At 41.3% G+C, this 14,043-nt stretch overlaps 2 non-coding genes and 1 pseudogene across 2 annotated transcripts; all 3 read left to right on the forward strand.

Annotated features, from left to right (window-relative positions):
• The first annotated feature begins 1,915 nt into the window (after positions 1-1,915).
• Positions 1,916-1,988, forward strand: TRNAF-GAA (transfer RNA phenylalanine (anticodon GAA)). Its single transcript has one exon. It is a non-coding gene; the product is annotated as a tRNA-Phe (tRNA).
• A 6,710-nt stretch (positions 1,989-8,698) lies between these two features.
• Positions 8,699-8,780, forward strand: TRNAS-AGA (transfer RNA serine (anticodon AGA)). Its single transcript has one exon. It is a non-coding gene; the product is annotated as a tRNA-Ser (tRNA).
• A 233-nt stretch (positions 8,781-9,013) lies between these two features.
• On the forward strand, positions 9,014-10,045 carry LOC126077457 (etoposide-induced protein 2.4-like; annotated as a pseudogene).
• Positions 10,046-14,043: the final 3,998 nt, after the last annotated feature.

Genomic DNA, 14,043 nt, shown 5'->3' on the forward strand with positions numbered 1-14,043 from the left:
GATACTCTAGGTTTGTAATTTAATATCTGAAGTGTGAATGTCCCATGTGTCATCTCTTAATTTAAACCGAGGCTAGAATCATATAGAGCGAAATACAGTTCAATGAATAATATATATATACACACCATGGAACCAACATCCAGACAAAGATAAAGAAATTTTCACCTCCCAGGAGCTCCTTTGTACCTCATCCCAATCAATTCTAATTTTCTGACCTCTACTAGCATAAATTAGCTTTTCCTGTGCTTTGAAAAATAAGAAAATCATATAGCACATGTTCATTTTAGTATGGGTTCTTTCACTTAATATGTTTTTATTAGATGCACCCATACTGTTTCCAGTAGCAGTATTTCTTTCTTATTGCTCTGTCATATTCCATTATATGAATACTGGAATCAGACCTTTTTCATTCATTTTACTGTTGCTATACATTTCAAATGGATAATGCTGCTATGAACATTCTTGTACATGTTTTTCAAGGGCAATAGCATGCATTTTCCTAGGGTCTAACTGCAGCTGTGGACTTGCTGGGTTGTAGGTTGTATGTATATTTTCTTTGAGGCAACATTTGCAAATAGTGTACCAAAGTGGATGTACCAGTTGACAGTCTCATCAGCAATCTATTAAAGTTTTGGTTCAGTATTGTCAGAGACACTTGGTGAAAGGTAGTATTATTTCATTGTGTTTAATAATTGTGTTTATGCATTTTTTTAGCGAAGTATATGTTTAGTCTTTGCTATTTCTCATTTATTTTCGGTCTTTTTTTCTTAGTGTTTCATAGGAGTTCTTCAAATAGTCTAGATAAGGGTCCTTTGTCAAATATAAGTATTAAAATCTTCTAGACTGTGGTTAATTCCCTGTTCTTAAGGAGAAGGTGGCTTGAAAAACTTTGTAAGATGAGAAAAAAAAAAAAGAAAAAATGGATAGGGAGAGAAGTGGAAAAAACAAGAGAAAGTTCCATTACATCTTTCCTGGTGGTTGCAGGAAAAAATGGGCAGGGCAATTTACTAGGGCAGGAACCTTGGAGTGGAATCATGGGGTGGAATGCCTAGGAAGAGAAGGTGTTTTGGGTCTGCAATTTCTTTACTTATTTCCTGGTGTAGTTTAGAGGTTTAAAAATAGTGAAATTTGAAACATTGGATTTTCTCTCTGATCATCTATTGAATTTACCAAAACCCCTTAGAAATATGGCTAATATTTCAAGGAGGATTTTCATGAAGTTTCTGTCGTGAGAGAGTTGTGGCTTAAGAGGAGAGTATCCTTTCCTTGAGACGGCTTGAAACCGTGCACACTCATCTGCTTTTTACAATTCCCAACAGCGCTGCACTTTTCTCCTTTTTCAAGTATGTTTTGCGTACTCATACTTATTAAACACATTACCCGGTGGATTGCCTTGAGATGTTTCCCCGTTTCTACTCCCTGTTTCTCCTTACCACCCAGGGCGCCCGTGCCAGCACAAGGAAGACAAAAGGAAGGAAATAGGGACTCAGAGTTGGCTTGCTCACGTTTTTCTCATTTCGAAGCCAGAAGCCCGCCACGCCATTAACTGGCTCACTAATCCTCTGTTCCCTTTCCCAGTGTCATGAAAGACTAATACAGAAAAAGGACTGAAAAAAGAGAAGAAGAACAGGCTCGATCATTTCGTTTGAAATTCCCTTAGTTTGCCGGGCAGTGGTTGGAGCGTCAAAGAGCCAGAGGTTAACAAGCAGAAAGCATCGCCCCGTTTTACGTATTCCTCCCCTTTGTCATCTTGTTACCAACCTATCTACGGTCTCCGAAAATTGAATCCCATTTTCATACTTATAATTGAGTCAGCGTGAGTGCATAATGTAGAACAAATTAAGAGTAAATGTTTGAAAACACAGTAGCCATGATCATGTTTTATACCAAAGATTAAAAGAGAACTTTCGTAGTGGCCGAAATAGCTCAGTTGGGAGAGCGTTAGACTGAAGATCTAAAGGTCCCTGGTTCGACTCCGGTTTGCAGCAACTTACTTCGGTGTTGCATAACTGCATTCTTAAAAAACATTGCATTCCAAGGTTTTGGAGTCGAATAGAACTGTACAGCACAAGTATCCGACACAGAACTGTAGAAAAAAAGGAAACTGTATCAGTCTACAAGCATTCCTGGTGCAGTCGTTAACGCTGGGCTACTAACAAAACGTAGGTGGTCGCTCAGGAAGAGAAAGACATGGCGTTCAGCTTCGGTAAAGATTTACAGCCCTTGGAAACTTACAGGGCGTTTCTACCCTGTCCTACAGGGTCGCTATGAGTCGGAATCTACTGGACCGCAATGGGTTTGATTGGGTTTGGTTTTGAGGTCTTCCATAAAGCGCTAACCGACATTTTGCATGTTTTATTTAAAATTTCAAAAAAAAAAATTCAAAAATAAGGAACTAAAATTCAATGAAGAAAGCTAGGAACTGATGCAGCAAGGAATGCAATATACTACATGCTGTTACGCTTAAGATTTTCATTTCTGTCCTGATATTACGTATTATGTGTATGATATGAGGATGCTAAGGGGAAAGGAATGTTTTTAATCACAAGAAATGTTTAAAAATCCTGTAGAAAAAGAATCACTACACTATATGAGGAAGGTCCCCGGGTGGCGCACTCTGCGCCGGGTAATCTAACGGTAACCGAGAGGCTGGCGATTGGAACTTACCCAGTGGCACCGTGGACGAAAAGGTCTGGAAATCTGCTTCCTTAAAAATTGTTGTTGGTTGCTATCCAGGCGATTCTGACTCATGTTGACTCCACGGAATCTTAAATGAAGCAGAAGGCCGTGATTTTTCTTCCGGTAAAACCACCAATCTTTAGGTTAGCCCAGACTCAAGCCGGTTACCGTCGAGTCGATTCCGACTCACAGGGACCCTATAGGGCAGAGTAGAACTGCCCCATAGAGTTTCCAAGGAGCGCCTGGCGGGTTTGAACTGCGGATCCTTTCTGGCGGGTTCGAACTGCGGATCCTTTGGTTAGCAGCCCTAGCACTTAACCACTACGCCACCAGCGAGCGAGCCCATAGGAGAGTAGAATTGACCCATCGAGTTTCCAATAGAGCCTGGTGGATTCGAACTACTGATCTTAACCACTAAGCCCCCAGGGTTAGCATTCAAGTGCAATTGTGCCCCTGTCATCCGCAAAGATTAAACCAAAACCCCAAAACCACTGTGGTGGAGTAGATTACGACTCACAGCTGTAATCTTTTCCGGAGCCGACCGACCGCCTTCTTTCTCCCGCATAGGCGCTGGTGAGTTCAACAGCCAACCTTTTGGTTAGCAGTCCAGCCCCTAACCACAGGGCACACCTTACATATTACAGCCAAAGAAAACTTATGGAGCAGTTCAACTCTGCAACACATGGGGTCTCCATCCATGAGTTGGATCTATTTGATGGCAATGGAGGAATACCCATCCAGCATCAACAGGGAATATTTTACCTTCCCCCATTCCAATTTCTTGTTTTCCTTCTGTTTCCCACAGTGAGAGCCCTGGTTTCCAATAACCTCAATATGTGTACTCATTTCCTCAATCCTAAAATTTACACGAAATAATATCAGAATTGCTATTTAAATTTAAAAAACTACTGCATAGAGTTTAACATTTACTTGCCATTCTTGTTTACAATGAGGACAAAGCACTAAGGAAAACTTCTACTTGAATCTGTTCTCTCTTTTTTCTCCTATGTGGATATGTTATGCTTTTGAAATACGTTAGATTTATTTGTTCCTATTTGTATTTAATTTTAGAGTATTTTCACAAACACTTGAGTTAGTTTTATGTACTTATTTACCTCCCTAAAACATTAGTATGTTTCCAAGAGTCAAAAGAATACAGAAAGTTATATTCAGACAAGTCCAAGAGAATGTTTATCCTGTAATTCACCCAGGTGATGGAATGGAAGCAGGCTGCGGGCAATCTGGTGGAAGACCATCAACCAGGAGCAATATCTTTCTTCTTAGCACTAAGGTATCCTTCTCTAGGTTTGTTCGTGTCCGAGAGAGCACAGTGTCGGGAGTTTGGAACCAGTTGAATTGAACATAAAGTGAATTTATCTTGACTTAGTCCTAAAAGACTCTGAAAATAGTCCTGAAGACTCCTCTGCAGCAGGGCCTTGCTGGAGTTACAGTTCTGTGGTAGAATGTGTGCTTAACATGCAACAAGCCCTGGGTTCAAACCCCAGTATCTCCACTTTTCTTTTCTCACAATACAGGCCAAAAATCTTTCTCTCAGAAACTTAATTCTTTCTTAAGTTCACTTGTTTTGGCCTTGGTGTTTCTTTATTAACTAACTAGTTGAGACAATGACGCTCACTTAAATTTATTTGTTGTCATTTCTACTATCCATACATTCTCTTCAAGCACTCTCAGCAATCACTGATATATGGGCCACTGTCTGCACCACTCAAAGACTTAGTGGTCCCTTGAAAGGGTTTGCGGGAAAGCTGAATGCAAAGAGCCTCGAGAATCTGAAAGAAGAAAAACCTGCTCTGTGCTTGGGAAAAATCAATGTTCCTTCTCTGGGATGGAGAACACAGGATTCTCATAGAATGTCAGGGAAAGGAGAATTAATTCCTGCCAAAGAAGAGAGCCATTTCTTTGTCTCATGTCCTTCTCTGGCATGTTCTAAAACACTGAGAAGTAGATGTTTAACCCAGGTTTGGGCTGAGGAGGCAAAAACTCACTGCCAAGTCTTGTCAACCTCTCATTCACAGACATGGATATTGAGACATGGAGATTGAGCAGGCAGAAGCCATCAAAGATCATGGCAAAGTCTTTGTCCATCTGTTATGAACTCTTGAAGAGGCTGCCAAAGAAGAAATAGAGCGCAAATCCTAAACACTCATGAGTCAAAAGAGGAGAACACAGACACATTAACCCAGAGACCTCGGGTAAGGTCTATATTGTTTCAGGGCAGTTGCCAAATCCTTGTGGAATGATTCTACATTTCCCTATAAATATTTTCAAGTATTGATCCTGAGAATAAAAATAACAATATTGATGAATCAATGTGGATTCAGTCATGCAATCTATACAATATGAACTAAAAGGCTTTTTGAGTTTTGAACTAAACTAGGAGAAAATCTTTTAGGGGACCCTCTTGAAGCGAGGAAAGGGCTAGTTTCTCCATAGGAAGGGGGGATCAGTTATGGTAGGGGAGATGAGAAGCCAAGAGTCCTGAAGTTCTTTTATTATGCATTATCCCCTTTACTCTTCTTTCCAAAAGCTGTGACTATCTGCTTTTACCAGTCTGTCACAGGTCCTACTTGATTTTGCCAGGGACTAACCTTCACTGACTCAGACTTATAGTGGCCGTATAGGACAGAGTAGAACTGCCCCACGGGTTTCCAAGGAATGCCTGGCGGATTCAAACTGCTGATCCTTTGGTTAGCAGCCGTAGCACTTAACCACCAGCCACCAGGGTTTCTGAGTTGGAATTGACTCCATGGCACGGGCTTTGATTTTGATTTCAGGACTGAGGAAAAGGTGGCTGAGTATGTAATCATGAGCAGTTGTACAGAGCCTCTGGCTTTCTGTGGCCACAGTTTCCCTCTTTAAACTTCCTTTGAGCTAAGAGCAGGATGTGAAAAGTAAAGGGGCCACAGAGAATTTCTTTAGAAAAAAGTTGAGTTTCAAAAGGCTTCATTAAGAGTTAGGAATACAAGGAGCAAACAAATGGGAACTTTCCTTATTATTATTATTTACACTTCAAGCAAGACCTAGTAACCTTCCCCAGTCTCAGGGGTGCTTAATATCAAAGCTGCCGGCCCATCCTGCTTCTGCTCTCAACACTGCTCTCACCACATCCATGCATGGAAATGGTAAATTCTTGCAGCTGCCAGGGCAAAATCAATGCTGAACAAGTCTAAATCACACACACACACAAAATTCAAACTCACGTGAGCCCTCCACAGTGCTCAGCCTGTCTACCCCGAGAAGGAAAGAGCGGAGAGTCACTCTCAAAGGGCAGGTAGTCTTGAGCAAAACGAACCGACTCCTTTTCTGGGAAAACCCTGTTTCTCTTTTCCTTGTCCTCTTCCTCTCTCCCCTTTTTCTCCTTCTTTTCTTTTATTTCACCCCACTCCCACTCTTTACTCTGCATTAGCTGATGCTCCTCTCTCTTTCTTCATGTGCACTCCAGAATGTTTTCACAGTAGTTCAGCACACTTCTAGTGCCGTGCATGACCATTTAAATTTTTTTTTTATTGAGATTCACGTGTAGTTGATACCCTTATTTATCCTAACCCCACCCAAAAAAAATCACTTGATAATTTTTTCCCCTATATGCCCAGTGTAACTTCTCCACAGCATAGGCTGAGGCCAACTGCAGAGCTGGGACAAAGGGAAGGCAAATGAATGTTTGGCTTGTGAGGCAGAACCCCCACAGTGCTGTATTCTTTACCTGGAGTCCCCCCCTACAGTGTTGTATTGGAAAATTGTTTCCTTTGCTGGGCTTCACCCCATCTCCCTCAGCTTTGAATTTGAACCCTGCTTTTGTTTGGAGGTTATATATAAACCCCATTGCACCTACATAGTATGATTAAGAATGTTGCAGACAAAACTTGTGTGAACTCCCTACTTGTAAACCCTTGGTGGATTCATTTGTTCCTATTCGTATTTAATTTTAGAGTATTTTCACAAACACTTGAGTTTTTATGAAACTTGGTGAGCAGTCTTAGAAGCAGTAACCACGGACCGACTCCATTTCCTTGTACAAAGAAATAAAGGTGCCTTTTGTTCACCCATCTCGGTCTCTCATTTACTGGCCAATAAAGTCATGCAAATAAGTACCCGGGGTTTCCACCTGGTAACACTAGAACTGAGAAGTCTTGGACCTCACGCCGGGGAGAAAGCAGATGTAAAAGAATCTAAAATATTTTTTGGAGGAAATATTCTAAAAACTTGTATCTGAAATGACAGTCACAACCAAAATGTGCTTAAGGCAGAAAGCCTTGACTCCGCTCATCCGAGACTGAGGTTTGAGAACCTGTCCAGGCACATGGAGGACTTTTATTAAAATTCACTTTGTAAATGGTCTTCAGCTGCTGCGATTTCCTCATTCATTCCTGAGAGGCTGATTCTGAACGATGAGCTGTCACCAAACGGAGAGTTTCTTCTTTATTTTGCACACTCTTTGTTTTCAGTCACACCTGAGGCCCGTTTTTAGACCACAGCTCTCTGGCACATACACTACTTGTCTTCTGACTTCTCTAGCCTTCTTAACCTTGATTCACATATGGAAGTTAGAGTTACAAATAAATAATATTAATTTTACTTCGTGTTTAGCTAAAGGAGTCCTTGGGTGGTGTAAATAGTTAACTCACTGGGCTGATAACCCAAGAGCTGGATGTTGAAATCCACCCGGAAGCACTGGGAAGAAAAAAAGGAGCCATTACAAACCCTATGGAGCACAATTTTACTCTGCCACACAAGGGGTTGCCATTCATCAGAATCACCTCTAACAGACTGTTTTTTTTTTGTGTGTATATGTTTTATTTTAGCCAATAATGGCAAATTATAAATATGGAAAGCAGACTTGATTAAGATCACGGTCATTTTGAAACAATAAATTATAAAAGTAAATAATAATACTTCCGCAGATTTTTATATTCTCTTGGGTTCTAGGTGTCCAACCAATCTCACAATATCAAAAGCAGCAACAGAGTTCTACTGCTTGATCATTAAGTGGCCAGCTCCACATTCCACTCACCCAATTCCTGAAATTGTTTCTACTTTATTTAAGTGGAAGAGTCCAATATTCTGGCAAAGACAAATTGATACAAAAGTTTCTAATGCCCACAGACAGGTAAAAACACAGCTATTAAAAGGCATCAATCTGCAGACCAAAATTTGAACAGCACTAACGAAGAGATAGGATCTACTGGGGGTGAGACGATATCCAAAGAAATCCTTTCTTCTTTTTAAGTTGAGGCTTGGCTTGGTTCATGAAGAATGACTTATTACATATGTATATATCTCATATAGCCAACATTCAGACCAAGATAAGAAATTTTTCAGCTCTCAGAAGCTGAGATTGGATTTGTATCTATCCCAATTAATTCCAATCTTCTGACCTCTACCACTGTTTTCTTGTGTTTTGAAATACTATAGGTGGAATCATACAATATGTGTTCATTTCAATATAGACTCTTTGACTCAACATAATTTTTATTAGATACATCCATATTGTGTCTAGTAGCAGTAGTTCTTTTTTCTTGCTGTCATATCCCATTGTATTACTACTGTACATCACAATTTTTTGTTCCTTTTGTTGTTGATGTACATATAAAACAACTAATGCTGCTGTGAACATTTTTGTAGATATGGTTCAAGAGAAATAAGCCTTCGTTTTTCTTGGGTCTAAATGCAGCTGTGGAGTTTTAGGGTTATAGGTCTTATATATATTTTGTTTCGGGCAATATTTCTAAATAATCTACAAGTGTGAATGTGTCAGTTGACAGTCTCATCTGCAATGTAGGAAAGTTTCAGTTGTTCCATATGATCAGCAACACTTGATATTTTCAATTCTTTTATCTTAAGCAATTTTGGTGGAGGGGAGTATCATTTCATTGTGTTTTAATCTGCATTTTCCTTATAATTAATGATGTTCAGCACCCCACCAGATCAGCTACAGGACTGGCTGCAAGGGGCACAGGTCCAATTCCATGTGGGAAAAAAAGTCCCTGGTAAGGCAGCTGTAGTCGTGGCCAAGTGGTTAAGGTGATGGGCTAGAAAGCCGTTGGGGATACCCCGCGCAGGTTCGAATCCTGCCGACTACGGACTGTTTGGGGCCCTGGTGTTGTGTTGGTAAAGAGTGGTTCCTTGGAAAGCGTATGGATCGCTGATCACTACGAGTTCCTAGTTGGCTCCACAGAGATGGTTTTTAGTTTATTTTAGTTAACTCTTTTTAGGTCTCGTGCGGCCCTCACCCTTGAAGGTGCTGAACCGGCCGACCCTTGACAGAGCTGCCTTCATAAGAGATTTCGAGGCACTTCTCTCTCCCCGTGTAGTTGATGGTTTGGGCGGTGAAGAGATGGCTGGCGGTGTCAAAACATTTCTCCAGGGCCATGCCAGGGGAATCAAGGACTCCATCTGGGGTATCTACACCATTTCGAAGCTGGGCGCTCCAATACTGTAAAAGAGGGAGGAAAAGCATAGAAGAAGGCTAGTAGCGACCTGACACAGAAAGGACCCCAGAGTACAGAGCCTAAACAAGACAAGTGAGCCACGTATTGCTGGTAGAATTTTCCAGTGCTGCGCTTGGAATGGAGGAATATTCTGCTTGAGTCTCCTCTTGTTTCATCAAGTGTTTATTCCTGTGATTCAGTCAGTAACAGCACAAATTATTGGTGATCTTTTCTTCTATCACTATGGAGATGTTTGATCGTGGCTGGAATTCTTCCTCACGTCAATTTTCAGTGCTCTTTGGGTGCCCCCCTGTTGGTGCTTAGCAAAGTTGTCAATGTCATTTGGTTCCAAAATATAGCTGACCAGGCATTTGAGGTATCAGGGAGGAAGCCTCACCCATTCCCTAGTATCAGGAAAGCAATTGCTGATATGCTCTTCAACCTCTGCCGCAGGCTCTTTTCCTTCTCCAAGGGAAGTTTGGGAGTCTCTGCATCCATCCTGTTGGTCAGCTGGTTTGTCTCCTGCATATGTCCCTTCTATATTCACTACACTGCTTTGAATACTACTGATTCAATAAAGGAATTGAAATGCACTAGCTGTTGTCAAACATACAAAGGAACTGGCCCTCCTACTTTGGATTTGGTTTGCCCTTGGCTTTGCTCACAGCAACGCAGTTCTCATACATTATCAGGGGTTGCCTCTTCTCCATCCTCTTTCCTTTATTCATTATCAGCATCAATGAAGCAAAGGACCCTGGCAAAGTGTATCGTTTTTAAGTTAAGCCTCTTCTCTCTGGTGGTCTTATTAACAGACCCTTCCATAAGATGGTCTACCTGCAGTCTGCTCAAACTCTGCAGAGAAGTTCCCTTCACCACATCCATCTCCTGCCAAACTTAATGCTGCTGCAGGCCACTGACTTCACCTGCCACCCACAGGGAACGGGTAGGATTGGAAGGAGGATGTGGCAGCTCTTTTCCCTGTTCACCACCCCTGACCCAGGAAAGATAGGACTCTTTCTGCCAAGGGCGCTTTACATATTCTGTTCTCTCCAAGGAACTGGAATTTTGTCTCTGGTGCACTTAAGCAGAATCTTCCTGACACTAGTAAGTGGGTTTTAAGGCCATGAGTCTGAAAAGACCACAGGTTTTCCTGTAGCTATTTTCTAGCATTTGCCAGACCTTGTGCCATTTTTTTTTTTTTTTTCTGCCTGTGCTATTTACCCTTCCACCTCCCTTCCCTGCCTTCCACCCTTGGATGAATGGATTTTGTAAAGCTTGCAATCTGTGGATTTGTTATTTCTGTTGTTTTTCTGTGAAGCACATACATGGGATGTGGTGGGTAAAGGGGCATCTCAGTTGCTCCTGATTACTCCTTTTACAGCTGTCACTGTCGTGTTTTTCATAACTTGGGTTAGGTTTTGGTCTCTCTTGTTCCACTGCAACAAATGAGTCTGAAGAATTGCGACAGGAGGAAAGACCTGGCAGCCAAATCTGTTGGGTTTTGAGGAGTGTTTTTCTTTCTTCCCCTTAAAGAGAAAAGGTTTCTTCACTGGGACATAAAGTATCCCAGCGATAGGGAATTATCAACTCTGGAAAAGTGCCACTGCAACACAGAATGATCAGAGAACCTGAACTTTTTAACTCTGGAGGTCTGAGGTTTACTGTTGGCCATCGTTGGGTCTGTTTGGTATTTCAAAGGAATATTAACCCCGTGCAGTCGAGTCGATTCTGACTCATAGCGAGCCTATAGGACAGAGTAGACCTGCCCCACAGAGTTCCCAAGGAGCACCTGGCAGATTCGAACCGCCGACCCTTTGGTTAGCAGCCATAGCACTTAACCACCATGCGACCAGGGTTTCCAAAGGAATATTGGGTGCTGCTAATAGGAACTGAAGGGGTATATTTATTAAACCCATTCAACTTGTGGGGGGCAAAAAGCAATAAAAGCCATGTTGATGAGACAAAGCATTAGTAGGGAACTTCCATACAGAGGTTGACAGTAAGATTCTCACAAAGGACAGAGAAGCATTGAATGTCACCCAGGTAGAGGTCCAGCCGAGGCAGTGTGAGTTGTGGGCTTATATACCTGGTCTTTATGTGAAAGGATGTGTGCAGGGAGACCAGGGAAAACATACTATCTTTGATGGATGGGGTTGGTTTTGTACTAGTTAATGGGATCCCCTTGGCAGTTACCATAAAGTTGGGTGTTAATTGTGTTTTTTCCTGGCCCAGGTCACTGTTCAGTCAAGGCCTCTGGTTTTTCATCAGAGTTCTTTGCAGACAGACCTATCTTGTATTATTCCTGCCCCTCACACCAGTAACTTCTAAAATTGCTTATTGGGCAGTTGAGTATACTCTTTTGTGAAGCACATGTTTAATCTTTGCTTTTTCTCATCAATTTTTCAGCCTCTTTCTTATTGTTTTGTAGAATACCTCCAAATATTCCATATAAGGATCTTCTGTCAAATAGAAGTATTGAAATATCTTCTCCTATGCAAGAAGAATTTTGCTGAAGAACCTTCAGAAAGGTTGCAGCTGTACATAGATAGGGAACTGCCAAAAATTCATGCAGATTCAGAAGAAGATATGGAATGAGGGATATCATTGCTGATGTCAGATGGATCATGACTGAAAGCAGAGAATACCGGAAAGATGTTTACCTGTGTTTCATTGACTACAGAAAGGCATTTGACTGTGTGCATCATAACAAATTATGGATAACATTGTGAGGAATGGGAATTCCAGAATACTTAATCGTGCTCGTGAGGAACCTGTACATAGAACAAGAGGCAGTCATTTGAAGAGAACGGGGAGATACTGCATGGTTTAAAGTCAAGAAGAAGAAGAAGCTGGAATATGTGAAAAAAGCAGCATTGCGATTAGAAGAAGACTAATTAACAATCTGCAATATACAGATGATACAACCTTCCTTGCTGAAAATGAAGAGGAGTTGAAGCAATTACTGATGAAGATCAAAGACCACAGCCTTCAGTATGGATTACACCTCAACATAAAGAAAACAAAAATCCTCACAACTGGAACAATAAGCAACATCATGAAAATGGAGAACATATTGAAGTTGTCAAGGATTTCATTTTGCTTTGATCCACAATCAAAGCCCATGGAAACAGAAGACAAGAAATCCAAAGATGCATTGCATTGGGGAAATCTGCTGCAAAAGACCCCTTAAAGTGTTTAAAAGCACAGATGTCACCTTGAGGATTAAGGTGCACCTGACCCAAGCCATGGTGTTTTCATTTACCTCATATGCATGTGAAAGGTGGACAGTGAATAAGGAAGATCAAATAAGAATTGATACCTTTGAATTATGGAGTTGGGGAAGAATACTGAATATATCACGGACTGCTAGAAGAACAAAAATAATTTGTCTTTGAAGAAGTACAGCCAGAATGCTCCTTAGAAGAAGGATTGTGAGACTTCGCCTCACATACTTAGGACCTCTTAACAGGATGGATTAGTCCCTGGAGAAGGACATCATGCTTGGTAAAGTGGAGAGCCAGCAAAAAAGAGGAAGACTGTCAATGAGATTGATTGACACAGTGGCTGCAACAATGCACTCAAACGCGACAATGATTGTCAGGATGGCACAGATCTGGGCAGGGTTTCGTTTTGTTGTACATAGGGTCATTATGAGTCAGAATCGACTTGAAGTCAAATAACAAAAAGGACAACTGACTGTGAAAAACCCATCTTCTTAAAGGAAAACAAACAAACCAAGCCCATTGCTGTTGTGTGTCAATTCCAACTCATAGCGATCCTATAGAACAGAGTATAACTGCCCCATAGAATTTCAGGAAGCTGCTGGTGGATTTGGATTTGAACTACAGACCTTTTGGTTAGCACTGGTGCTCTTAACCACTGCATCACCAGGGCTCTTTCTTAAAGAGAAGCCCCCACCCCAGACTTGAAAAACTTTGTAAGAAAAGAAAAAAAAGGCATCAATTCTTCTTGGTGTTCCTTATTCATCGTGCAGCTTTCACATGCATATGAGAAGATTGAAAATACCATGACATGGGTCAGGTGGACCTTAGTCCTCAAGGTGACATCGTTGCTTTTTCACACTTTAAAGAGGTCTTTTGCAGCAGATTTGCCCAATGCAATGCATTATTTGATTTCTTGACTTCTGCTTCCATGGGTGTTGATCGTGGATCCAAATAAAATGAAATCTTTGACAACTTCAAACTTTTCCCCATTGATCATGATGTTGCTTTTGTTCCAATTGTGAGGATTTTTGCTTTCTTTATATTGAGGTGGGAAACGCTGGTGGTGTAGTGATTAAGTGCTACAGCTGCTAACCAAAGGGTCGGCAGTTCGAATCTGCCAGACTCTCCTTGGAAACTGTGTTGGGTAGTTCTACTCTGTCCTATAGGGTCGCTATGAGTCGGAATTGACTCGATGGCACTGGGTTTGGTTTCTGGATTTATACTGAGGTGCAGTCCATACTGAAGGCTGTGGTCTTTGATCTTCATCAGTAATTGCTTCAATTCCTCTTCACTTTCAGCAAGCAAGGTTGTGTCATCTGCTTATTCCAAGTTGTTAATGAGTCTACCTCCCATCCGGATGCTGCTTTCTTCTTCATATGTTCCAGCTTCTCATATTATTTTCTTGGCATATAGACTGAATAAGTATGGTGAATGGACATAAGCCTTTCACATGTTGTTCTTGACTTTAAGCCACGCAGTATCCCCCTGTTCTGTTCAAATGACTGTCTTTCTATGTACAGATTTCTCATGAGCACAATTAAGTATTCTGGAATGCCCATTCCGCAGAATGTTATCTTTAATTTGTTATGATCCACACAGTCAAATGCTTTTCCATAGTCCATGAAACACAGGTAAACATCTTTCTGGTCTTCTCTACTTTCAGCCAAGATGCATCTGACATCAGCAATGAT

The sequence above is a fragment of the Elephas maximus genome, chromosome 1 (genome assembly GCF_024166365.1).
Source record: "Elephas maximus indicus isolate mEleMax1 chromosome 1, mEleMax1 primary haplotype, whole genome shotgun sequence".
Lineage (NCBI taxonomy): Eukaryota > Metazoa > Chordata > Mammalia > Proboscidea > Elephantidae > Elephas > Elephas maximus.